General features: G+C 33.9%; 1 non-coding gene and 1 pseudogene across 1 annotated transcript; both read left to right on the top strand.

The window, feature by feature from the left end:
* The first annotated feature begins 71 nt into the window (after positions 1 to 71).
* LOC149179942 (putative copper-transporting ATPase HMA5) lies at positions 72 to 17233 on the top strand (annotated as a pseudogene).
* Positions 17234 to 17379: 146 nt separating this feature from the next.
* TRNAI-AAU (transfer RNA isoleucine (anticodon AAU)) lies at positions 17380 to 17453 on the top strand. The gene has a single exon. It is a non-coding gene; the product is annotated as a tRNA-Ile (tRNA).
* Positions 17454 to 27496: the final 10043 nt, after the last annotated feature.

Below are 27496 nucleotides of genomic sequence, written 5' to 3'. Positions count from 1 at the left end.
ATGATTAGTGTGCCTGCTTAGACCCTAATACCGCCAAAACAAACCGTTTCGGGCTTCAGTGACAGGGTAAAATGGAGAGAACGACAGCTATGTTTTCCGGCGGACAGAGTCTCAAGCAGTTTCCTGTTGCCGAGAACGTGAAGCCTCCAGTTGCGTCCACGCTTCGAAGACTGACCGTCCACGTTTCAACCCGGGCCTTCAGATCCTCGCCAGATGTCTTCCTCTGTTGTCTTCTCCAGCTGCTCCTTCCGCTTAACCCTCGCTGCGATTGACCGCCTTCCAAAACAAGCTTTACTTTTGCGAAGAAGCCCTAGGCTCTCGACCCCATTGGTCGCAGTCCTCCCACCTACAACCATGACCTAGGACCTGCGGCCCCACTTCAGAGCACAAAACTCAAATTAAGAGAAATATTAAATTAAGTAAAACTTAAAAAAAAGAAAAAGAAAAAAAAGTTGCATGTTGACACATGGAATGTTTGCATGTAGACCCCTTTCCATTTTTTGATTTATTTAATGGACGATGAGGAGGATGAGATTCATCCATTTCTTCATTCATTCTCTTGGGAAAAAAGTGTTGTGAGACAAAAGATTCTCTGGCAGTAGTATGTTGATTGAGGGCTAGGGGTTGGCCAACTGTAAAAAGATTATGTGCAACTGAGCCTACAGTTGGGTGGAGAGTCATACCCAAAACTTTGTTACGGTTAGCGGGATTCAAATAACGTTCAACTCTGAAATCACAAGTAAGGAATATCATAGCTACATGTAAGTTGTCTCTGCTCATATTTTTTGAAATTCCATGCTAATTAGTTGAATAGTTTAGTGTTGATTATAAATTGCACAATTGATCTAATTAGTTGTATATTTAAATTGTGGGTTGTTACATATGGTATCAGAGAAAGGTTCTAATTTTATTGGACCTTTGGGCTTATATATTTTTATCAATGAGAGAAAATAAATAGTCTTTTCTTTATAATTTCTAAAAAGGAAAAAATATATATATCATAATAGATGATATATTTGATAGGCTTTGGAAATCCAAATATTATCATTGAATTATTTACATGCAAATTATTAAAACTATACCATTAGAATTGTGTATTACTTATATTCTAAAATATAGAAATATTATTCCATTATTGTATGTTATTCGAAAGAGTAAAGAGATTAAACAAACAAAACAAAAAATGTAGGATTTTTAGTGGCTTTATCGCACGCAAAGAAGGAAGGACCAGGCATTGCTGCAAAACTCTAGGATTTTTAACATTACTATTTCGACTAGTTGATTAGGAGGTTCCTCAAACTATCATTCCAGTGAAGTCTCTTAGGACGTAGAAGGAATGAAGTTGAGGGTAAAATGGGCCAACTAATACAACCATATGTTGTGGGCCCATATCATAAGTTGGTTATAATCTTCCCCTGCTTTGCATTGACAATAAGAATGTAGCCCAGAAACCTAAGTTTAAGATATAGAAATTGGTACCATTGTCAAAAATTTCTACTCTTCAATCACACAATTCAATTGATTATGCTTATTAGACTAGGAAACCCCAAACGTAATAAAATTAGTTTTATTCATTTTGCTGAGAATTCGAATTGTTGTCATCTATCTATGTATATTATGTTGTCTAGTTAAGGATTTTTGGGGGTTTCTAAGTTTCTAGACTTAAAATTATCTGGTTTTTTTTATAGGGTTTCCAAGGTTTTTGAAGTTTTTTGATTTAAAATTAACTGGGTTTTTATGTTTCTGTGATTTCTGTGGCTTTCCACTTTCAGTCAAATATTGATCGCAAGATCTACAAATCCCTATGCATTGTAGATTATTGCCTCTCCGTGGCACTTAAGTGTGCGGGATATGCTATGATAATGAATGGAAGCAAGGAAAATTTTTACAAGCGATATGGAGTTTCAGATCTTGTATTGGTGTGAATGGATCTTGATACATCCAATGATTGATTTTTAAGAGGACCTTATGTGCACTGATTGATTATTTAATTCTATGAGTTTTTGTTAAGTCTATGAAGTCGTTCCTCAGTCTATTGAGTACTAGCGAATATTGATATCACAATAAAGATCCCAGATACAAATTTCCCAATATGAATGGCCAAGTCTAACTCTTCAGTGGATCTTTGTATATAACATTTCCTTGGAGCTTGGACTATTTGGTATTTGGATAATTAAAAAAAAATAAATAGAAAAACCCTCAACTATCTCTTTTAATCAAGACTTTTATACTTATAAAGTAGTTGTGCGATGATCCTTTACACCCAAGATCCATATCTTTGACCCTATGCAATCGTAATGTTACTTTGTAACACACTCTTCACTAAAATAAGGATTGCAATTCTTCCCAATACTTATTTGATTTCTCATTAAAAAATTAGGAATTTACTTAGCCATATCGATTTTGTAAAATATGCATAGATTTAAGGTGGGAAAACAAAAGATTGTATGCACATGAAGGTCTTTTTCCTAGATAGAGAATAATCCCGGGAAGATACTTAACACACTCATAGTTTTATTTAAAATAAGGATAGGAGAAATCTTCTTCAGTTACACTTGAATCATTTCTCTAGACTTTGCACTCTTTTGCAATCTAAATTCGAAAAATTCCTACACTCTAGAATCTCTATTAATCTTTATATTTTTGCGCTAAAATATTCTTTTGCTAAACTATAGCATCCTGACTCTTCACCATTTTCATATTTCACCAATCTAACTATGTGAATGTTGTTATGAAACTTTTAGGTTTATTTTATTGAATTATTTAGAGTGTTGACAGTATAATTTAACTTAATTGATAACCTGGTGCAACACACAAATAATTAAAAACACCATATAGTTTATTAAGAATCAAACCACTTCCAAACATGAGCATTACAACAATTACATGGCTATTTATTTAGAGGAGAGAAGTCTCTCATGTCTCTTCTAGAGAAACTTCCTCCTAGATATTTGGAGGAAGTTGAGAGCTATCCTCTCAACATTAGGAATCTATCCTAGCTTCCATATCTCCTAATTAATTCTAGAATGACTCACTAATTCTAGAAAAGCCTAGATTTTTTAATTAAATAATTACATAAAAATTAAACATGAGATGCTCCTGCATCATACTACCAGGGAAGAAAAAATACATTCATATGCTTTGTTTATGGAGTTCCTCAATATTGATATTATATTTTGAAATCTTTGTTGTTGTCATCCAAGTAGTGTCTTCAACTGGTTGATTTCTCCATTTAACCAAGTATTGAAAATACTCTTTGTTTCTATTCCTTTTAGCTACTCTTTGATCGATGATGGATTCAATTTGCTTTGTTGGTGCTAAAGGTAGCTGCTTCTCTCACTGAACTTTGTCATGAACAGGTGCATTTGTAGAGTCATCCATTGGTTCCTTAAAGGAGTATAGATCTTAAACATTAAATATTGGTGAAATACCAAAGTCTTTGGGTAGTTCTATTTCATAAGCATTCGAGGAAAATTTCCTCAAAACTTTGCATGGTCCAATCTTTTTCAATTTTAATTTATTATATTCCCCTTTAGGAAATATTTCTTTCCGAAGGTGTGTCATAACTAGATCTCCAACAGTCCAAATGTCTTCTTTTGGATTCCGCCCTTTGTTTATACTTGTTGTTTCTTTCTTGTAGCTGATGCTTGACTCTGTCATTTATTTCCTGCATACTGGCTGTAAAATCTTCACCATCTACACTTCTGAATTATTGTTTTCCCAGATTCCTCAATTCGTAAATCCTCTTGGATGCATTCCATAAATAATATGGAATGGGCTTAATCTTGTGCTTTTGTTAGGTGAACCATTATATGCAAATTCTGCCTGAGTAAGTATGTGATCCCATTGTTTTGGTTGCTCACTTACCAAACACCTTAAGATATTTCCAAGACTTCTATTTACCACCTCTGTCTGCTGAGTTGAAACTGAGATTGATTCCTAACTTTTTCCATAGAGTTCTCCAAAAATGATCCACAAACTTGGTGTCTCTGTCAGAAACAATACTTGTAGGCAATCCATGCAATCTAACTATCTCTTTGAAGAAGTTTTCTATGTTAGTTACTTCATTTTTCTTTTTACAAGCTATAAAATGTGTCATCTTTGAGAATCTATTAACCACAACAAATATTGAACCATTTCCCTTTTGTGTTTTGAGCAGGCCTAATACAAAATCCATGATGATGGAGTCCCATGGTCGATTTGGTATAGGTAGAGGTTGATATAATCCATTATTTTGACTTCTTCCTTTTGCATGTTGACATCTCCTGCATCTTTCCACAAATTTTCTTACATTTGTTGACATGTGAGGCCAATAATAGAATGCTTGTAATTGTGCTAAAGTTTTATCTTGCCCGAAATGACCTCCTAATCCTCCGCTATGTTTTTCTTTCAACAAATTTTCTCTCATGGAGCATCTAGGAATGCACAATTTCTTTCCTTTAAATAGAAGTCCATCATGTATCATATAATCTAGCCATGGAGTTCTGTCTCTATTGACAAGATTTTGACAAACTGCATAAGATTCCTTAAAATCTAGATCATCTTGATACATATCTTTCAATTCATCAAGTCCCAAGACATTTACTTGAAATTATTGCAAAATTAAATTGATTTTGCTTAATGAATTAGCCACTTTGTTTGATTGCCCACTTTTATGCTTGATGACAAATAAGAAATTTTGCAAGAATTCAATCCATTTAACATGTCTTTGACTCAATTTTGTTTGATTGTTGATATATTGTAAAGCATGATTAGATGTGTAGAGGATGAACTCTTTTGGCATAAGATAATGTCTCCATTTCTTTAAAGTTTGTATGATGGCATAAAATTCTTTATCATAAGAAGAATATTTTTTCTTGGCCTCATTAAGTTTTTCACTGAAGTAGGCAACTGCTTTTCCTTCTTGACTTAAGACAACTCCTATTGCAGTTCCACTGCCATCAGTCTCAACCTGAAACAACTTATTAAAATCTGGAAATGCTAAAATAGGTTGTTCTATGATATTTTTCTTTAATAATTGGAAACTTTTATTAGCTGCTTCAGTCCAATGGAATGGTTGATTTTTCTCTTTAATAGTTTCTACAATTGGAGCACATATGCCACTGAAATTTTTGATAAATTTCCTGTAAAAACTTGCCAATCCATGAAAACTTCTTACCTCTAAAATGCTTCTTGGAGTTGGCCAATTGATTATGGCCTTCACTTTCTCTTGGTCCATCTTTAGGCCTTTCCTTGAAATCACAAAGCCTAAGTACAATAGTTTTGTCTTCATGAAACTACACTTCTTTAGATTGATTAACAATTTCTCCTATTGTAGCTTCATTAAAACCATCTTAAGATGTCTTAAGTGCTCTTCTTTTGATTGGTTGTAGATTGAGATATCATTAAGGTAAACTATAATAAATTTTCCAATGAATTCTTTTAAAACTTCATTCATTAGCCTCATAAAAGTACTGGGATCATTGGTAAGTCCGAAGGGCATTACCAATCATTCATATAAGCCATTATTAGTTTTAAATGTTGTTTTCCATTCATCACCTTCTCTGATTCTGATTTGATGATATCCACTTTTTAAATATATTTTAGAAAAATATGTAGCACCACTTAGACACTCTATAAGATCATCAATACGGGGTAACAAAAACTTGTGCCTGATTGTAATTTTGTTGATTGCTTGAGAATCTATGCACATTTTCCATCCACCATCCTTCTTTGGAGTTAACACTGTTAGAACAACACATGGGCTTAGACTTTCTCTGATGAGACCTTTATCCAACAAATCCTACACTTGGTTTTTAATTTCTTCATTCTCTTTTGGAGTCATTCTGTAAGCTGCTTTGTTTGGAAAACTAGCACTTAGAATGAGTTCAATATGATGGCTAATACTTCTAATGGGAGGCAATGCATCACGCAAGTCATCCACTACAATATCAATAAATTCATTCAACATGTTTTTAATTTCTTCTAGAAGATCATTCAAATTTGTACTTGTGAGGACTACCTTTGGCTTACTGATCAAAGCAAAATTTATCTCCTCATGCTTGATTTCTTGAAGAAATTCTTTCCCACTAAGTAACATTACCTTGGATTGGTCTTCTTCTGGTGCTTTGTCATTCTTCAAAGGCAAAAGTACATGATTTTCACCATCCTTTTCAAAAGTGTAGGTATTGCTCCTTCCATCATGCATTGCTTTCTTGTCATATTGCCATGGCCTTCCAAGCAAGATATGACATACATCCATAGGCATAACATCACAAAGAAATTTATCCTTATAACTTCCTATTTGAAACTCCACTTCACATTGTTCATTAACTAGTATATGGTGTCCTTTTTGCAACCATGAAACTTTGTAGGGAGTAGAATGTTTAGTTTTCCTTGAATTTAACTTTTCTACCATTTATGTAGATACTAAATTATCAATACTCCCACTATCAATGATAATTTTACAACACTTTCCTCCTGACTTACAGATAGTTCTGAACAATGTTTTTCTTTTTGTGGGTTCCTTTGCTTTTTCATCAAACTCATATAAAGTTCTTTTCATCATCAAAGATTCACCAGTTTCAGGTGCATTTTCATGTGTGGAGGATTGTACACTTTCTGTATCAATTTTTGTTATATGTGTGCTTCTTTGACTAGAAAATATTTTTGGACACTTATTAGTTGTATGACCAACTTTGTTACATATATAGCATCTTATCACAAAAGATCGGCCTCTACCTCTTTGATATGGTCTTCGTCCTCTATAATCTCCTCTTGATGATTCTTCTTGTTGTGAACTGTTGCCTTCTTCTCTTTGAAATCTTCCACTAAAACTTCCTCTGCTTGATTGTCCTTGGCTTGATGATCCTCTGTTGAATTGTCCTCTACTTCTTACTGTGCTTCGTGCTCTTCCTCTTTGACTCTGCTTCCGTGCCAATTTTTCTTCAACCTTAAGAGCTATCTGGTAAGCTTCTTCAACCATTTTTAGAGACAAAATATTCAATTCATCTTGTATTTCAAATTTCAACCCATTAATGTATCTAGCTAATTTTTCTTCATCGGTTTCCAGATGACCAGATCTTATACTCAATCTATAAAACTCCTTTGTATATTCTTTTACAGACATAAATTTATGCTTAAGATTTTGCATTTGGCGAAAGAGATTTAATTGATAATCTCGAGGAAGAAATTTACCTTTGAGTTTAGCCACCATTCGATCCCAACTATTGATCTTTCCTTTGTTTCAATTTCTCCTTTCAGCTTGCACGTTGTCCCACCATAATGCAACATGTCCCTTTAATCTGGTCACTGCGAACTTAACCTTCTTCTCGTCCGCTACACTTTCATAATCAAAATATTTGTCGATGGTGTTGATCCAATCGATCAATTCTTCAGGATTTAAACTGCCTTCATACATAGGCACGTCCAATCTTGGCTTGGTACTTATTCCCGCGATCATCTTGACCATCTTCTCTTCTAGAGTTTCTTCTTAGCTTTCTTCCGCTTCATTGATATCACTGATGTCGACATCTCTTTGACGTGTTGTCTCCAATGCATCCAATCTGGTTCTAATATGTCTTACTTCATCAAGTAAAACTTGATTTATAGCTGGTCTTCCTCGACCAATTCCAACTCCTCTCTAACTCTGTGCCATCTTTACTAATAACTAATCTTAATTATTAAAACCCTTAAATATTGACCACAATATTATGCATCCACTTACACTTGCATATGAATTATTTAACATATGTACTCAATCAAAATTATTTTCTTTCACCTTATATTAATTAATTCATAACCTGAATCCACTCATTTTCTCTCATGGAAACACTCATACGTATGGAGTGTACGTCTTAACATGAAATATAAGATTTTAGCCACCATAAATTACATGCTTGATGGTATTCGCTATCACCGCATCACACAGTTGTTGCAAACCATTAGTAAAAATAAGGAAAATGTGCACAGCAGTTGCTCGTAACTCACCATAGAGAGTTCCACGCTCAGTTAATCAGTTCCATTTCTTGACGTATATTGGACAAGCTAAAATTTCACGTTATCACGATTTCACACTAATCCCTGCAACACGCCTTGACTTTGATCACGCAGTCCCCACACGTATCTCCACACTCTTTCAATTCGGCTCTATCACGTCTTTTGTCGACCGCCTCCTGATTTCTACTCAATGCAAACTCGACAAGATCGCCAACACAGGCTCAATATGGATTTTAAAGTAGGGGTCCAATGAAATTTCAACGCAGGTTTGTTCTCCAATGTAGACTCCAACGCAGATGCGCTCACTCAACTCACATAGTCCAAACCTTGCTCTGATACCAAAAACCGGTGTAGCACACAAATAATTAAAAACACCATATACTTTATTAAGAATCAAACCACTTCCCAGCATGAGCATTACAACAATTACATGACTATTTATTTAGGGGAGAGAAGCTTTCGTATCTCTTCCAGAGAAACTTCCTCCAGAGAAACTTCCTCCTAGATATTTGGAGGAAGTTGAAAGCTATTCTTTCCACTTTAAAATTCTATCTCAATTATTCTATCTCTTAATTAATTCTAAAATAAATCACTATTTTAAATTTTTTAATTAGAAAATTGCATAATTAAACCTGAGATGCTCTGCGTCATAACCTAACGGTTTGAAATCATTGAGACAAAAATACAAAAAAAATAACAATAACAATTGGTCTTTCTTAAATAGTTTAATAGAAATATCATATGATTTAACTGGCACAATTATCTCTTGCTAAAAGCCCAAGTGCATACCGACAACCATAACAAGCCCAAAAGCACCTAGGCAACCCTAACGTTGTTACCGCCATTATAAGAAAATAAAATTTGTATTCCATGGTTAGAGAACAAAACTTAGTGTCTTAAAGTAATGATTGCTTTTGTCCTTTATGGTTTCTGTCCTTTTTCCTTTCCTTCAATAAATTGACTCACTCATTTTCTCGTACATGAAATTGGCTCTTTATAAAAGAGTTGTATAAATATTGTGGTTATGAGAGTAACAAATAAAAAGAAAAGTGATAAATCCAAGTATGACGAATAATAATAATAATAGCAAATAAAAAAAAAAACTTATATAGCCAATTTATAAATTGCATAAAAGTGAAGTAGTATATATTAATGAGAGAAATACCTACATCATGATACAACAATAAGTTAATGAATATGCACATGTTTTAAACTAATTCATTATATGTTTTATTTTGAAGTGTTTGCCATTGACGAACATATACCACGCTTTGCTTGGAATATCAAAACTAGTAAGTGAACATTTTTCCCACTATAAGAATGAGAGTATAACATATTAATGTGGGGAGTGTTTTTTTTTAATTAAAAAAAGAGGGCGTTTGGGTTGAAGAAGAAGGTGAAAAAAAAGGGAAGAGGAAATGTTCTGTCCACTTGCATTAATATATAATTTAATTATATTTAAGTGTATCATTATATCATTTAATAATTTAGAGAAATATATATTAATAATAGATAAATATAAAGTATATATATATATATATATAATTTTTAAATTTAATGATGAGCTTAACATAAAGGAGTATTAATAAATATTTAAGATGAGTTAGTAGAAGTTTTATAAGTCAATATAAAAAATAAATTAACAAGTAGCAATAGCATATTTTAGAAAATTTTATATTATAGAATATTCATAGTTAAGTAACTTAACTATCTTGAGGTATCATGTGAATGAATAAGTTTAGGACAATGTATGTGAGATCATCGTAGTGTTTCCATAATAGAACATGAGAATGACAATTATAAAGAGGATGTCTATATATATATAGATATATATTATCAATCGACCATTGAAAGTAATTAAGTGCATAATGATGAAGATCATTGGTGACATTAAATTATAGAAATAGTAAAACCATGAATGCATGTATGATGAGAATGAAAAAGATAAAAAGAGAAATCAAGGATATTTCAAGAGCTAAAAAATGAAAATGTCTTAGAATTAAGGTAGTATTTTCATGGTAAGTCCAAGGTTAGTGATAGTTGAGTAGGCTGCCAATGTGAGTAAGAACAATACGAATTTTTAAGATTTGAGTAGTTAATCAAAGCTCATATGAATCCTTTTAGGTGTATGACGTTGAATTGTGATGAGTTCAACTATGAAAGGTAATAATGTTTGGGAACACGTAACAGCCCAAAATAAATATCTAATTAACTTATTAACATTAACTAAATTCAAATTGAATGAATAGTGCTTACCTGTTTACCTGTGGTCGAAGTAGGCTTACCGCAACAAGGTTTTGGGGACGACTCTCCACCCAACCGTAGGCTCAATTGTGCAACGTCTTGCTACAACTGGCCACCCCCGAGCCCTCAATCAACGTACTACTGCCAGTGACTCCTAGGTCTTAGTATACCATTCTCCCAAGAGAATGAAGATAGAATCTCGGAAATATGGAATGCAAGAATGCCTCTCATCTTCCTCACCATCTATTAAATAGAACAAACATTGGAAGAGGAACCACATGCACACACTCCATGTGTCTCATGCAACTTTCTTTTGATTTCTTTCTTTTTGATAGTTTCCTTTTTTTGCTTTATTTCTTTCTTTTTGATAGTTTCCTTTTCTTGTTTTATTTCTATTTATTCTTATTTAGAGTTTTTGTATGGTTATTACTATTTTTATTTTTATTATTTTTATTTATTTTCTTGTATATATTTTTTTAATATCATTTATTATTTAACATTTATGATTTATTATCTTTATTATTTTTATTAGTTATTATTAAGTGATTTATTTATTATTATTAATTATTATTTGTGCATTATTTATTATTTATTATTATATTATTATTTTTATTATTTATTATTTATTATTAAGGGGAGGGATATTACATACTCTCCCACTTTAAGGAACTTCGTCCCGAAGTTGAGTTGAATTATTTATTTTTTATTATTTATTATTTATTATTTATTATTTATTATTTATTAACTTCATGTTGCGAACACCCTTTGCTGAACTAGTATAACCAGCAGGCATCGAAAGTCCCCAACACCCCGGGAAATCTCAAGGAATCTCTATTCTTTTTCCCACTTTCGACACCAGGCATAAGCCTGACCCAGTCTGTATCCTAGTCCAAGGCTGGCCCCAAGGCTCGCGCCTGACTCAGATCTCATCTGCCCCAAGGCAGGCATCCGGTCCGGTACTCAATGACCTCAGGCATCTCGCAAGGCTGGCCCACTCCCTCCACAACTACTAAGGCGCACAACCCCAGGCATCGAAGTCCTTTACATCCCTTCTAGACTCCGGCATCCCAATCCAATACTAGGCACCTAGCCTAGAACATCAGGCACTTGGCCTCCTCAAGATGGTCCCATAGCTCTTCTAGAGCTATTCATCAAGAGCTATACACGAGACAAAGGAACCACTGGCATATGTAGTGTTGATTGAGTTTGTCCCTAGCCCATATGGTGTTACTTATTCTCCCTCGTGCGTATGGGTTCGCACGAGATCATCAAATAAACCGGCCCTCTCGGCCCATTTGTGGAGTCCTGTCAATCATCACACCTCAACATGCAACCAATGCATTAGCTATACCATCATAGTATCATAGAAAATAATCGACATGCCAAGTCTTGCATGTCATCATGAGAACATTCATCATCATGATTAATAACAAACTGCATGCTTATGCATGTCATAAATTTGTATGAAACTATCACATGCTTCACCTCATGAAATTCCATCATAAGTTATGACATCAACATATTTACATCAAAGACATATCATGACTTCACATAATAAATGAACCACATGTCACTAAACCTCATATGATAGCATCATAATTCCTATGCCACGTTATGCATATCATATCCATCATGAGTATTCAACATTAAATACTTATCATCACGTAGTAAATGAATATGTCAATATACCTAGACATAACATCATAATGCCTATGCATATCATCATCATCATAAGTATACATCATCACTATTGTAACAACTATATAAATATGAATCACATGAGCATCATCACCCTCATACCATCATATCATGAAACATCGTTAATCTGAGAAACATTTCAATACTTATCAAATATAGAATAATATTCTATAAGCATTCTTATCATGATTCATCAATTTCATTTACTTGTACAAACATTGAATACCAAGTATGAACTAACATTATTCTTAATCTCTCATCACTTATTCTTCCTTCCCCAATGAAATTCATTGCTAATATGTTACCATTTGTATAATCATTTAAATCATCAATATCAAGTTAAAATTCCATGATCACTATACATATTTTTCTTATCCAAATAGCACACATACAAGAGGTCATCCTTATTTAAGTCTTATTTTATGCTTAATCTACCTGCATGAGGGCTTGTTGCCCCCTCATGATTTATTCATTAATTGCATAATTTTCATTGTTCATCCTAAAAAGATTTGCTTTTCTCATCAAGTTTCCACTTGATCTCTATTATCATAGATTCACCCATGTTCAAGTTGGAATAGGGATTCTTCCACTTTTTCACTCATTAAATATTCAGTTTAGACTTTGAAATGATTGGAACCACTACCACCATTATCATCTATGAATGATTTGGTATGCCCATTGTATTTTGGCAATAACTTCTTTCAATACTAATGACGCGCACTAGTAAGTTGTTTTGTATGAGGTAACAATATATGATCAATCCACTCGTGAGTGAAATTTATTCAATTGCACCCTTTATTAGTTGAATCTCACTTCTTTTGCCAATTTATATGTAATCCTTATCAAAGTCTCATTATAGAATTTCCAACTATATTTCCAACAATATTTCTTCCTACACTTCATGCTCAATGTTTTCTCATTAGTCTACATCATGTATTTCTTTTTCAAAAAGTTAAACAATTATTATCCTTGGAACATTTTCCCAGTTTATCATTTTTCATTTCTCACGATTACAAGTGCTTAGAACTTCCTATAATGACACTTATATAGGCCATCACTTTGACCTTACCAATCATGTTGACCAATCCACTTCGTGTCTACTAGCTTCAAAGATAGAAATATTATTAAATTGGCCTTGTTTTCTCACCTTTAGTCATACTAGTTTATTTTCCTCCTCTCTCTGAAATGTATAAAATTGTTACATTAGGAAATATTGTTACTATTTCTCCAATCACATAACTTATCTTCTCAAATTGATGAATTTTATTATGTATTCACTTCTTTAATTCAATGTTATCATACCCTTCAGGCCCTTGACAATGACCTTTTTTATTATTCAACTGTGTTAGTTGATCATTAATGTTGCTTCCACTTTTTAAGGTTGTTGTCTATATATTTTTCCATCACCTTATTCTAATAATAGGTTTGTTGTTCTCCCAAGGCTAGTATCTTGTTATCTTAGGTTTATATTTATTAGTTCCCTGAAATTACACCACTATTTTCTCACACCTTCGCCAAATAGCTAGTGTCTCTTTAATTTACATATTAACTAAACTAGTTTTGCATGTATGCCACTTCATATTTAATGGTCTCTTTTACAAGTTCATTCCAAGCTTTTAATTTTACATTATCAAGTAGATAAGATGCATATTGATTTCTTTGTGGACTCATCAATACCACCATAATTTTATTATCATCTTTGTGAAAATAGGTGTGTTGCAAGGAGCATATAAAGAGGTGTCATCCTCATATGAAATTTCTTAATGTTATGAATTGCTTGTTATATCTTCTTTACCTAACCACAAAATTTCCTTCAGGCTATAGTTTATGAGATATAAAAAAAAAAAATCAAAAGAATTGATTCCACTTTTGATTAATGCATGGAAAAGGAGATGCAACCATAACTATAAACATGCACAAAATTGGACAAGAAAAATAATCTTCACTAAGTGAAGATTCACATTAATTTCAAAGGCCACCTAATAGCCAACATAATTCTATGTTAAAACATGACTACAAGGAAAAAGGGAAAAAAAAAAACATTCTAATAGAAATAAAATTAAAACAGGGTCAATATTTCAAAATAATTATACCATGAATATTTTCTTACAATTAATCACCAAAATAAAAGAAGAAAAGAGTAGACATGTTATTACCCATTACTATTTCATGTTCTATAATTTTCCATTTTCATATCTAAATTCCCTTTTAATATAATGAAATGTCGCTTATATAAATTCATTAACAACTTCTATTGCTTTAATAGATTATACAATTTACATACAAATACTAAACATACAACTGTAACATTTCACCAATTTCATTTTTCCTAATCCATAATCATCCTTCATGATTGATTTTGAAAATATCCATGTAAAGTCTATCTCCATATAAAATTTATTTTGACTTCTATGATATTGACTATTTGTATATTGCATATTTTAATTTCAACACTGAAATATGTGGAATTTAAGAAAAACCAATGTCACTGTCATTGTAAATCATTATAAAAATGGGTATTTTCAAAAATGATATTTTGAATTTTAGTTATACTTCAAACTTTTTAATACAAACCTTTATACTATACATATACGTATAAGGATAATTCTTAATATTTCTCCATTTTCACTTCAGAATGCTAAATGAAAATTTCATTTTCCAATTTATTTATTTCTCTTAAATTGTTTTAAGTTTCATAATCGTTAGCTATTATAATTTAGTTGAGATTACGGATTTTCATTATAAAGGTAGAAAAGTTTTGCAATCCTGATGAGGAAAATATTTTTCCAGATTTTGAAGAACAAGCCAACTATGATCATGTTGCTGAAAATTCTTGTTTAGTCTAGAAGAACTTTTTGGTACCCTATTTTTGAAGACAAAAGACTATGGTTTGATGTTTCTTTTAGGATGGATGGGAATAGAAAAGATGACATAGTTTTGAGCTCTTGTAATGAAGAAAAATAAAATCATTTCCAGCTTAGATTTAAACGATTAGTTGCCAGTAGTAGTACGTTGATTGATGCCATTGATGACACTGGTTTTGAAGCTATGTTGATTAGTACTGGGGGAGATAGGAATAAGGTTGATCTTAAACTAGAGAGCATCCTTTCTGGTGGAGAAATTGGAGTAATTCTGAATTCACTGCAAGCATTGCCGGGAATAGAGGATACAGAAGTGGATCTGCAACTAGAGAAAATAACTTTGTCATACAATCCAGATTTGACTGGACCTAGAACATTCATCGATGTGATTGAGGAGACATATCCTGGATGCTGCAAGGCAACTTTATTTCAGCCTGGAGGACGAGGAGGGCCTGACAGAAGTGAAGAGATTAAGCAGTACTATAAGTCTTTCCTATGGAGTTTAGTTTTCACTGTACCAGTATTTCTCTTAGCCATGGTTTTTATGTATACTCCAGGAATTAGAAGAGGTTTAGACTTAAAATTGGTGAATATGCTAAAGCTTGGAGAACTTTTAAGGTGGATCCTATCAACTCCTGTACAATTTATCATTGGATGGCGCTTTTATACTGGTGCATATAAAGCTTTACGTCATGGCTCAGCTAACATGGATGTATTAATTGCGTTGGGAACAAATGCAGCTTATTTCTATTCAGTCTACAGAGTGTTGAGGGCTGCAACTGATAATACTTTCAGGGGTATTGATTTTTTTGAGACTAGTGCCATGCTTATCTCCTTTATTCTTCTTGGAAAATATTTGGGAGTTCTGGCCAAAGGGAAAACTTCAGAAGCTATTTCCAAGCTGATGGATTTGACACCAGATACGACCACTTTATTGACTCTTGATACCCATGGAAATGTTGTATCTGAACGTACAATTAGCAACAACGCAATGATACAATAAAATTTTTACCAGGTGAGAAGGTCTCTTCAGATGGTTTGGTTGATTGGGGACAAAGTCATGTCAATGAAAGTATGGTAACAGGTGAAGCCAGGCCTGTTGCAAAGTGAATTGGTGATGAAGTCATTGGTGGCACGGTAAATGAAAATGGAGTACTGCATATAAGAGCTACACATGTTGGCTCAGAAAGTGCTCTTTCACAAATAGTTCGGCTTGTTGAAGCAGCACAAATGGCTAAAGCACCAGTGCAGAAGTTTGCAGACAAAATTTCAAAATTCTTTGTTCCATTGGTAATTAGCAAAATTCTCATTAGTATTTTCCTGATAACAGTGACATGGGGTTTAATGGTAAGTTTCACTGGGTGAAACCCATGAGATGAGGGTTCAAATCTCATTGAGTATATATATGTCCTGTTTTGTCATGCATTATTAGATTTCAAAGTTCAAACGTCTTATTCCACAGTTAAGTAAAAATGAGTCTTTGGCAGTTTTATGATTGCTCAACAGCAATAAGCATTCACAGGCTGAACCTTGCTCATGTGGAATTCTGTTTTTGAAGTTAATCATGGTTACCTCAATTCCCTGGTTTGTAGGTTATTGTGATCTCCTTTACTACCTGGATGGCATGGTTTGTAGCAGGCAAGTTTGGTTCGTACCCCAAGTCTTGGATTCCTTCTTCCATGGATGAGTTTGAGCTTGCTCTTCAGTTTGGCATATCTGTCATGGTTATAGCTTGTCCCTGTGCTTTGGGGCTTGCAACACCCACTGCAGTCATGGTGGGTACTGGAGTTGGTGCCACACAAGGTGTTCTCATTAAAGGGGGAAAGGCACTTGAGAGTGCACATAAAGTAAGCGATATATTAGCAGCTGATTATTATTAAATTTGTTTTTTTTTGTGGTTTGAACTTTGAACTTGAAGCAGTTATCAAGAATTAGAGAAATACTTCTCTAAATCTTGTTATGCTGGTCGTTTAAAGAAAATGTTCATTTATGAATAGAGATTTTGCTGTCCACAGGTGAACTGCATTATATTTGATAAGACAGGGACACTAACTTGTTGGAAAACCTATTGTTGTGAACACCAAGCTTTTAAAAAAACATGATTCTGCGTGATTTCTATGAAATTGTTGCTGCAGCAGAGGTACGTCCTGCATCTTTAATCTTTGATTACCCTACTTGTTCTAACTTTAACTTGGGATCTGTTGATTCTTGGGTGGCCGATATCATAGAAGCCATTGTTGTGATTGGTTCTTGTAGAGTAGAGTAGGTTTGGTAAGGTGCACATTGATGCATTCCTTTATAACCAACTAATTACAAACATAACACTGTTTGATATATCTTTGATTTGCATCATATCATATTTGTATCTGTTATCAGTGTAGGCCTTATATTTTTCGTTAGCTAGATTTAGCAACGGGTTTGTGCTCCAGGCAAACAGTGAGCATCCTTTGTAGGCCTGGGTTTCTAGAGGAAACCAGAGGAGAGAATTTCCAGCCTTAGTCATGGAAATAACAACACATAATTAAAGAATTACACTTTTGGGTAATTCAGTCCAAACAAAACCGAATGGGAGGATAGCAGAAAACGGAGGCTGGCAGGTGGCCTATTAGCTCAGTTGGTTAGAGCGTCGTGCTAATAACGCGAAGGTCGCAGGTTCGAGACCTGCATAGGCCATCGTATGGCTTTAGTGTGTTAGATTTTAGCAGGTTGGTAGGTTTGTTTTGACAAAGAACTCAGTCAGCTAGCCAGTCTGCCAACATAATCTTGACTTTTCTGAGAAATGTTTTCCTAATCTATTCTGTTTTGCTATTGATGAACCAGTTAAAAGTGTTTGCATTCCAAGAGATGACATCAACAATGTGTTCAGAGTCTCATTCAAAATCAATGGATTGTTGTTTTAGAGGCACATTTTAATACCTTCTGTGACTGGAATCAACTCAGCCTGGCTATTTACTTTCATGCCATTATTCTGTAGAAACACTATCTTCATTAGGCCATTCTAATTACTGATATGAAACAAAAGCTCTGCTATAAGGAACAATATTTGCATCTATTGAAAGTAATTTTAACTTTAAAAACACTGGCTGGAAATTATGTAATATGTTAAAAAAACTACCACTGACAAAACAAAAATTTCATACGGTCCTCCTCAGAACATTTTTGACAATCTTGAAAAAATTCTGGAATTGTTTCTCCTTGGCAATTGCTTTACTCATGACAGATTCACTGAATTTCATCGTCTTGTCCCATAATTGGTTCACAAAAAGAAACCTCATACACAGTGAAATATATATATATATATATATATATATATATATATATAGAGCTCAAACTTAATGTATTAGCCCTTGGCTATGATATAATTTTATTTCCCATAACCTCAAGGTAAATAAACTAGTTTTAATGATAAAATAGAAAATTAAAAGATATTTTTTTTTTTTGTTTATGTATAAAGTGCACTAGTTATGGTCACTATTTCCCAATCTGGTCCCCTAAAAGTGGGTAATTCTCAACGCTTGGTGTGCCTTAGTACTTCTGAAATTGGAATATTCAGAAATTGGTAACGGTACAGGTGCAAACTCCACTTTTAGGCAAATAAAATTTACAGTTTAAAAGAGGTCAGAAGCCTTAAGCTATGAAGCTCAAAGAGACAAATGTGAAAAATAACAGAAAAATTAAGACCTTGGGGACGCAAATGTGAAAAATGACAAAAATGATCCGAACGAAGGAAGGGCTATAGCAGTAAGAGAAAATTTGATGATTTGTAAGTCGAACCTGATTTGTGTACGGTCTAACCTCCTCCTGTACAAACCTCTCCAAGCCTAATGAAGAATCAGATCAGGGCAATTTCGGTGGAAGTTTGGTCTTTGAATGTCGTGAGTTTGAAATAAAAATGTCTAGAGCAAACCTGGGGTGATTTTGGCATAAGTATACTCTTAACTGGCGTAATTTTTCAAGGGATTGTGTTGAATGACAGCGTGCAAGGCTCTCATAGTTTTGTCAAACGTCTACTTTTTAAATAGAATGAGTTTCAGTTTCAAAGAGATGACGCCATATGCAAATCTGATTTTACCAAAATGGAATGAACTTCAAAGGGATGATGCTAGGTGCAAATCCGAGTGATGTTCGCTATAATTTTCGATTCGAATGGCATGAATTTTGAAAGGGCTGATGTCCAAGGCAAGTTTGGGGAAAGTTGGCACAAGTTTGCTATTTGAATAGAATCGTAATTTCTTGGATGCGCGTTTCTTGACACACTTACAGAAGAAATAAATCCTCATTCTATACAAAACATTTTTATTTCAATAATCCTCTATGGATAGAATCATTAGGATGTGACTGTAATAAAACTAAAATAAAAAAATTCATTTAGATCGAAGTTTTGTACATTAAAATGCCTATAGGTCCTAAGAGTTGAACCTAGGCTCTGATACCATATGTAACAGCCCAAAATAAATATCTAATTAACTTATCAACATTAACTAAATTCAAATTGAATGAATAGTGCTTACCTGTGGTTGAAGTAGGCTTACCGCAACAAGGTTTTGGGAACGACTCTCCACCCAACCGTAGGCTCAATTGTGCAACGTCTTGCTACAACTGGCCACCCCCGAGCCCTCAATCAACGTACTACTGCCAGTGACTCCTAGGTCTTAGTATACCATTCTCCCAAGAGAATGAAGACAGAATCTCGGAAAGATGGAATGCAAGAATGCCTCTCATCTTCCTCGCCATCTATTAAATAGAACAAACATTGGAAGAGGAACCACATGCACACACTCCATGTGTCTCATGCAACTTTCTTTTGATTTCTTTCTTTTTGATAGTTTCCTTTTTTTGTTTTATTTCCTTCTTTTTGATAGTTTCCTTTTCTTGTCTTATTTCTATTTATTCTTATTTAGAGTTTTTGTATGGTTATTACTATTTTTATTTTTTTATTTTTATTATTTTTATTTATTTTCTTGTATATATTTTTTTAATATCATTTATTATTTATTATCTTTATTATTTGTATTATTTATTATTAAGTGATTTATTTATTATTATTAATGATTATTTGTGCATTATTTATTATTTATTATTATATTATTATTTATTATTAAGGGGAGGGATATTACAGAACAAATCATGGGATAAGGCTAAGGGGTCTCTCTCCCTCAAGTAGCAAGTCCTCTTAAGGATATTGATGAGTGGATTGTTACAACATGATTGGTAAGAGGCATAGGGATGACCTATAAAAATTAAAAAATGTTGAGATTTGAAGTTTTGGACGCTCATAATTTGTCAAGAATGACAAGTGATGAATTGAGAAAATGTTCAAATGTTTAAATGGTCTGGCTACCCAGTGTCCATTTAAATGGTCAAAAACAACAATTGAAGTATAAGAATGAATGTCGTTGGAAATTCTTTACTGATACTTTAAGAAGAATTACAAAGGAAGTAAGAATCAACTAATAGAAGTTTTATGTGACTAAATTGCACTCATAATTTGTTTTATGACTAGATTGATGATATATTGACACTTCATATAAAACAACTACTAAGTTTGTGCCACTAGCGTTGAAAGAAGTATATAACTTATAACTTCTGGAGGATGATAATGGTAGTAGTGGTTAAAGTACTTCAAATTCCAAACCAAAAGTGGAAGAGAATAATCTCTAACCCAACTTGAAGGACAATGAATCTACAATAAAAGAGATCAAGTGATATTGAGATGGGAACCTGATGAGATGAGAAAATCTTTTGAGGAGGAAAAAGGATAATTACCAAGTTATGTATAAATCGCCAGGGATTAACAAGCCCTTGTGTGAGTGGATTAAGCATGAAAACTAACTTAAACAAGGATGACTTAGTGTGCGTGTTTCGATAAGCATATATATATATATATTTATCATGAATTTTTAATTTTGATATTGATGAGTTAAGGAATGATATTATGGCCAATAATATATTAATTTCACTAAATTTCCTTGGGGAAAGAGGAATACATGGCTAGAGATTAAGGATCAAGATAATGGGATTCATTTGAAATTTAACGAGGTACATAAATGAATATACCTACTATGTAAATTGTTCTCCTAGTTGAAAACAATGGAAATGATTATTGGAAACTAAGTGGTATCTCAATGAAAACATGACACTAATGATACTAATGAGATAGCCTAGATCCTAAATGGATGTTGAAAAATCTTATTTCATTGATTTTTGCTAATAAATAATGATAAGAATGCTTAAGGTGGATTATTGATTTATATTTGATATATATTGAAATGATTCTTATATTTAGGATGTTATGAATGACGTTATATTGTGTTAGGTCCCTATACTACTAGTGTAACCTCTTATTGTTATTAGTGAAACCCCCATATTATATTGTTGTGCCCATGTAGTCCTCATATTGTTATGATCGTGCCCCATAGAAGCCCACTATAGTTATTGTTGTGCCCTTACATTATTATTGTTATGTCGGCTTTTATTACATTATGACCCCTTAGAATCCTATATATAGAAAGGAGGTCTTGTCATTTGTATCATCCAAGAATTGTTCATTTGTGTAATGTAAAGGAGGTTGTCCCCTCGAAGAGGTTGATTTTTAAGTCGTTGATCTATCTTTTCTATATTTTGTGAGCTAGTTTCATAGCATTTGGTATCAGAGCTGGTTTTTAACTCTCAAGATAGAAGGACATATCAAGAAGAAAAAGGTTCAAGAAGTGAAAGATCACATCGAGCATCAAGAATGAATCTAACCATATATTGTAATGCATTGGCAGTTATTACCACTCGTCAAACTATCAATATAGAAGGACATATCATGAAGAAAAATGTAATAGTGTTGATTGATTCGTATAGTACCCATAATTTTATTCATTGTAAGATAGCAAAGTAATTGAATTTCTTCCTATATCCAGCACCAGAGTGTCAAGTGATGGTTGCAAATGGAAGAACTATCAATTGCTCTAGAAAGTGCCATAATGGGACTGACTGGGACTGACCTGCACCTGGGACTGACCTGCACCTGGGGCTTAGACTGATTGACTGAGAATGGGACTGACTGATGATTGGGACTGATAGGGCTGATTAGGCCAGCGCCCCACTCATTAGGCCAGTATAAGAGACCCATCCAGTAGAACCTATCTTTCCATCCGTTAGAAAAGCCAGTAGAAGAGACTCTTTGGGGAAACAAGGAAAGATAATCATCTCTAACGTCATGACAAAGCTTCTAAAGGAAGAACAACGTGGCGTAATTGCACAATTATGTTCGCTAGAGGTTCCCACGTCTAAATCATCTATTTCTCTAGATCTCCAAAAAGTCTTGGACAATCATTCCAAGGTATTTGAGACTCCCAAAGGCCTCCCATCTATTTGTGATCATGATCACGCTATTCATTTTCCAGGAAGTGTTCCTCTAAACATCAGGCCTTACAGATATCCCTTTGCACAAAAGAGTGAAATTGAACGTATGGTTGCAAAAATGCTAGAGGCTAGTATAATTCAACCTAGTCAAAGTTATTTCTCTACTTCAGTAGTATTGGTGCACAAGAAAGATGGATCATGGCGCATGTGTTGGGATTATAGAGAGCTCAATAAGCTCTCTATTAAAGATAGATTTCCCATTCCTCTCATTGATGAATTATTGGATGAATTGCATGGAGAAATTTACTTCAAGAAGTTGGACCTTCATGCAGCATATCATCAAATCATAATGAAGACTGAAGACATTCCAAAAACAACATTTATAACTCATGAGGGTCATTATGAATTTTTGGTCATACCTTTTGGCCTTACCAATGCACCTTCTACATTCCAAGGTTTGATGAATTCCATTTTCAAACCCTTAGAAAATTTGTGTTAGTATTTTTTGATGATATACTAATCTACAACAAGTCTTGGAAGGATCATGTTCAACATGTTGATAGAGTGCTTAGACTATTGGACAAGAAATAATTATATGCAAAAACCTTCAAATGTTTCTTTGGAGTACAAGAGGTGGAATACTTAGGTCATATTGTATCTCATGAAGGTGTTAAGGTATACCCTCAACAACAACAAGTTCTCCAACTCTTAAAGGATAACCTCACTTTGGCACAAAATCAAATGAAACAACAAGCATATATTGACATTTGGTTTCATTTATTATATGATGGCATTCTATATCTTTGATACATATAAGTCCATGTAACTTATGATGGTATTTTAGGATGCAAAGCACGTGGTTATTGCATGCAAATTTTATGATATGAATGAGCATGTAGTTTTTACTATTCAGAATATTGTGATAATGATGATGTTATGTTCTCATGATCGTATGCAAGATTTGACATGTGTATTTTTTCTATGATACTATGATTATAACTAATGCATTGGTTGCATATTGAGATGCGGTGACTGACAGGAACTCCACAAATGGGTCGAGAGGGCTGACTTATTTGATGATCTCGTGGGAGCCCATACCTGCGAGGAAGAATATGAAACACCATATGGGCTGGGGGCATACTTAATCAACACTACATATGTCGGTGGTTCCATTGTCTTGTATAATTCTTGAGGGGCTATTAGACCATCTTGAATATACCAAGTGTCTGATATTGTAGGCCAAGTGTCTGATATTGTAGGCCAAGTGCTTGATATTATAGGCCAAGTGCCTGATATTGGATTGAGTTGTTGAAGTCTGGTGGGGGTGTAAGGACTTCGATGCCTGGGGCTATGTGCCTTAGTGATTGCGGAGGGAGTGGGCCAGCCTTGTGAGATGCCCGAAGTTATTAAGTACTGGGCTAGATGTCTGCATTGGGGGAGATGAGGTCTAAACCTTAGCATGAGCCTTGTGGCCAACCATAGGCTATGGTATAAACTGATGAGGCTTATGCCTGGTTCTGATAGTGGGAAAAAGGACAAAGATTCCTTGGTATTTCCCGGGTGTTGTGGAAACTTTTGATGCCTACTAGTTATACTAGTTTAGCAGAGGGTGTGGGGAAAACATTAAGTAATAAATAACTAAATACAATCAAATGTTAAATGATACAACTTAACTTCAGGACGAAGTTCCTTAAAGAGGGGGGGGGGAGTATGTAATGCCCCTAATAATAATAATAATAATAAATAATAAATAATAAATAATAAATAATATAATATAATTTTAAAATATAAGTAAATAAATAATAAATAATAAAGAAAAGATAATAGTAGTAAATAAATAATAAATAATGAAGAAAATATAATAATAATAATAATAATAATAAATTGAAGTTCTAAATATATATAAAAGCAAACTATAAAAATATTGAGAATAAGTAAAGTTGAAAAAATGTAAAAGGGAATAAAATAAGAAACAATTGAATTAAGAGAAATATTAAACTAAGTAAAATTTAAAATAAATAAATAAAAGTTGCATGTTGACACATGGAATGTGTGCATGCAGACCCCTTTCCATTTTTTGGTCTATTTATTGGATGATGAGGAGGATGAGATTCATCCATTTTCTTGGGAGAAAAGTGTTGTGAGAAAAATGATTCTCTGACAGTAGTACGTTGATGGAGGGTTCAGGGGTGGTCAACTGTACAAAGATTATGTGCAGCTAAGCCTACGGTTGGGTGGAGAGTCGTCCCCAATACTTTGTTGTGGTTAACATGATTCAAATAATGTTCAACTCTGAAATCACGAATAAGGAATATCATCACTACAGGTAAGTTGTCTCTGCTCATATTTTTCGAAATTCTATGCAAATTAGTTGAATAGTTGAGTGTTGATTATAAACCGCATAATTGATCTAATTAGTTGTATATTTAAATTGTGGATTGTTACATGGTTTATCTTCTTTATGGGGACCTCTAATTCTTGGAGGAGTGTTTATTAGATCTTTATGCTTAGTTTTTTTGTAGGATTTTTGGCTAACATACTTGAATGCTCTCGGGCATCTAGAAAATGTAATTTGTTGAATAAAATTACCATTTTTTCTTTGATGAAAAAAGAAAAGAAAAGAGAGAAGGTAAAAGGAATAATAATAATAAAAAAATGAAGGAAAAATTATAAATTAGAAGGGAGAATAAGGAGAGAAATTAAAAAAGAAGAGAAAAAAGGAGTAGCATTTTGTTTTTTTTTTGCCAAGTAATAATACTAACGACTAATTTTGACAAAAAAATAGTATTTTTCTTTTCATTTAAACCAATTTTATCAATTTAACTTTTATTATTCACTTTTTCCATCTTTTACATTTTTTTATATTACATTAGGCTAGATCCATCTTAACTTTGGATCTATCAAGGGTCCAAAGGAATCAAATGTCTCAACGCACAAACCTTTTTTTTAGTACAAAACTTGAGGAAAGGTTTGCAACTCGAGAAATTTGATTCCTCTGGTCTCTTGATAGATCCAGATTTAAGATAGATATAGGCTAGTTTAATTGTTAATAATCATTAATAAATACTAATTAATCATTATAATTGTTAATTTTTTATGTCATTTTATTTCATTTTTATATAATTTGACCGAGTCAAAATATTTATATAACATAACATAACCTTACAACATCTCTTCATATTGGGACATCCTTTGTGCAATTATCATTTAAAATTTTTAATAATACTAACAATTACATATGACCAAAAAATATATTTTGAGATAAGTTTTACGAATTTTAACATCAAAATCTATTTGTCGACGTGTTTCAAACCATCCAGTGTGGTTCATCGTCAAGACATGATGAAGAGGCAGATCATTGCATGAGTATAAATAAAGCAATGCAGAGACTCGAGGTTCAATGAATGGCTCCAATAAACAGTTAGTTCATAAAAAATATTTATTTTTATAATTTCAAAAAAACGGCTAGTTAATAAATAATAATTTTTTATAATTTAATAAAAAATGACCAGTTTGTAAATAATAATATTAAATTATTAATTTTTTTTTTTTTTTTTTAAAGAAACGGTTAGACTGATATATTCCTTCTTGGCTGAAATGCCTCAATTCAAATTACAAAATGGGGGGAGAGGCTCAGCTTTTGCCTCATCCAGAATCCATATAGCTGTCTTCTTAAAGATTTTGCTGATTTTACATGCTGTTCGTCTTGCAGAATTTCCAATCTGTCCTAATTTAAAAATACAAACAAATTGCTTAAGCAATACACAATAATACATTCTTATTGATCTGCTAGGGGATGGGATCCCAACTTTCTTCTCCGTCTCTTATACATTTTCCGAGAGGGAGATGGACTGCTATATTGGCTTCAGCATCTGCTTCTTTGTTGTTTTCCCTCTTTATGTGAAGAAATTCCAACTTCTGGAAGGAGGATGAGAGGATGTTGATTCTGCTCAGCAATCTGGAAAGTCTCAAATCAGAGGGAGAGGATTTGTTCACCATGGCATTTATGATGATATGAGAATCTCCAAACACTACTGCCTCTTTGATTCCCAAATTCTTGATCACCTTGAGACCTTGTAGGAGAGCTAGAGCTTCAGCTTGAATACTGGTGTTGACACCTACTCCCCAAGCATATCTAGCTTATGTTATACCTTCTTCACTTTTAATGACCCCACTAGCTCCAGAACTGCCAGGATTTCCTTTAGCTGCACCATCAAAAAAGAGGGCTTTCCTCGCCTTTTTGTTGCAGAATTCGGCAAACTCTGTATCATTTAAGCGAATTTGCCAGGACTTTAAGGGGGGAGGGGGGTTCTTTTCAATATCTGAGAAGTGAAGATCCAGGGAGGCACCCCAGGCTATATCTTGTTCAGTGAGGCCCTTTATGCTTAACTGATCTCCCATACATTCTTTAAGATGGCTTTTAATTTTAACCCAGATTAACTTAGAAGCTCTCTTCTTACTCTTGAAAATCCTTTGGTTTCTTTCTAGCCAGATATGCCAGCAAATTAGCTTGGGCAGGGCGAGCCAAGCATCTCTGATTTGTGAGTCCTGGGCGGCTCCACCTGGATATATTCGTTTCCAATTGGAAAAGAGCTCTGAGCAGTGATTGAATGGACCAAATTTCATGTTCCATGCATCTAAAGCCTCCTTCCATAATTCTGAAGCGAAGTTACAGGTTAACATCATGTGTGCTGCGTTTTCCTCATGATTTTCACACAGAGAGCAACGGGATGGCCCTGAATGCCCTATTTTTTTAAGCCTGTCTTCTGTCAGAATTCTATGATGACATAGAAGCCAGCAAAACGTATCCACTTTGGGCAACGTAGCAGAAGACCATACCCCCTGCCATGGTCTCGGATCAGGCGGTGCGCTGGGGATTCGGGTGAGCTGGGCATATCCCTTCGACACAGTGTAATTGCCTGGGATCGATCCCCAACCTCTGCTGTCGGCTATTCTTCTGTTTAACGGAGCTTTGCCTTTTAAATGGGATAGGAGAACAACATAATCCTGAGCAAGATTCGCAGGCACCTCTAGATGTTTCCACCGCCACCATTCGTCCTTATCCCAAAGGGACAGATCCCACAGAGTTTTGATATTTTCTGTATTCATCCATTCTCTCAAAGCTGCTAAGGAATGGTCTTCTGCCAACGGATCACTTCCCATAATGTTATTGTCCCAAATGAATATTCGCTGTCCGTTCCCTGGGATCCAGTGGGCGTGCTGTCTGATCAGAGCTGCGGAATTTTGACATAGTTTGTGGATCAACGTACTTGTTCTTCCCTTTGGATTACTCAGACAGCGCAATCTTTGCCCTCCGAAATATTTTTTCCACAAAACCCGTTGTGCCCAACCCGGATTTGGAG

Source organism: Pinus tabuliformis, chromosome 3_2 (assembly GCF_031772625.1).
Source record: "Pinus tabuliformis cultivar Carrire ecotype Pingquan chromosome 3_2, CPIR1, whole genome shotgun sequence".
Taxonomy (NCBI): Eukaryota; Viridiplantae; Streptophyta; class Pinopsida; order Pinales; family Pinaceae; genus Pinus; species Pinus tabuliformis.
This window is presented reverse-complemented; position numbering and strand designations above follow the sequence as displayed.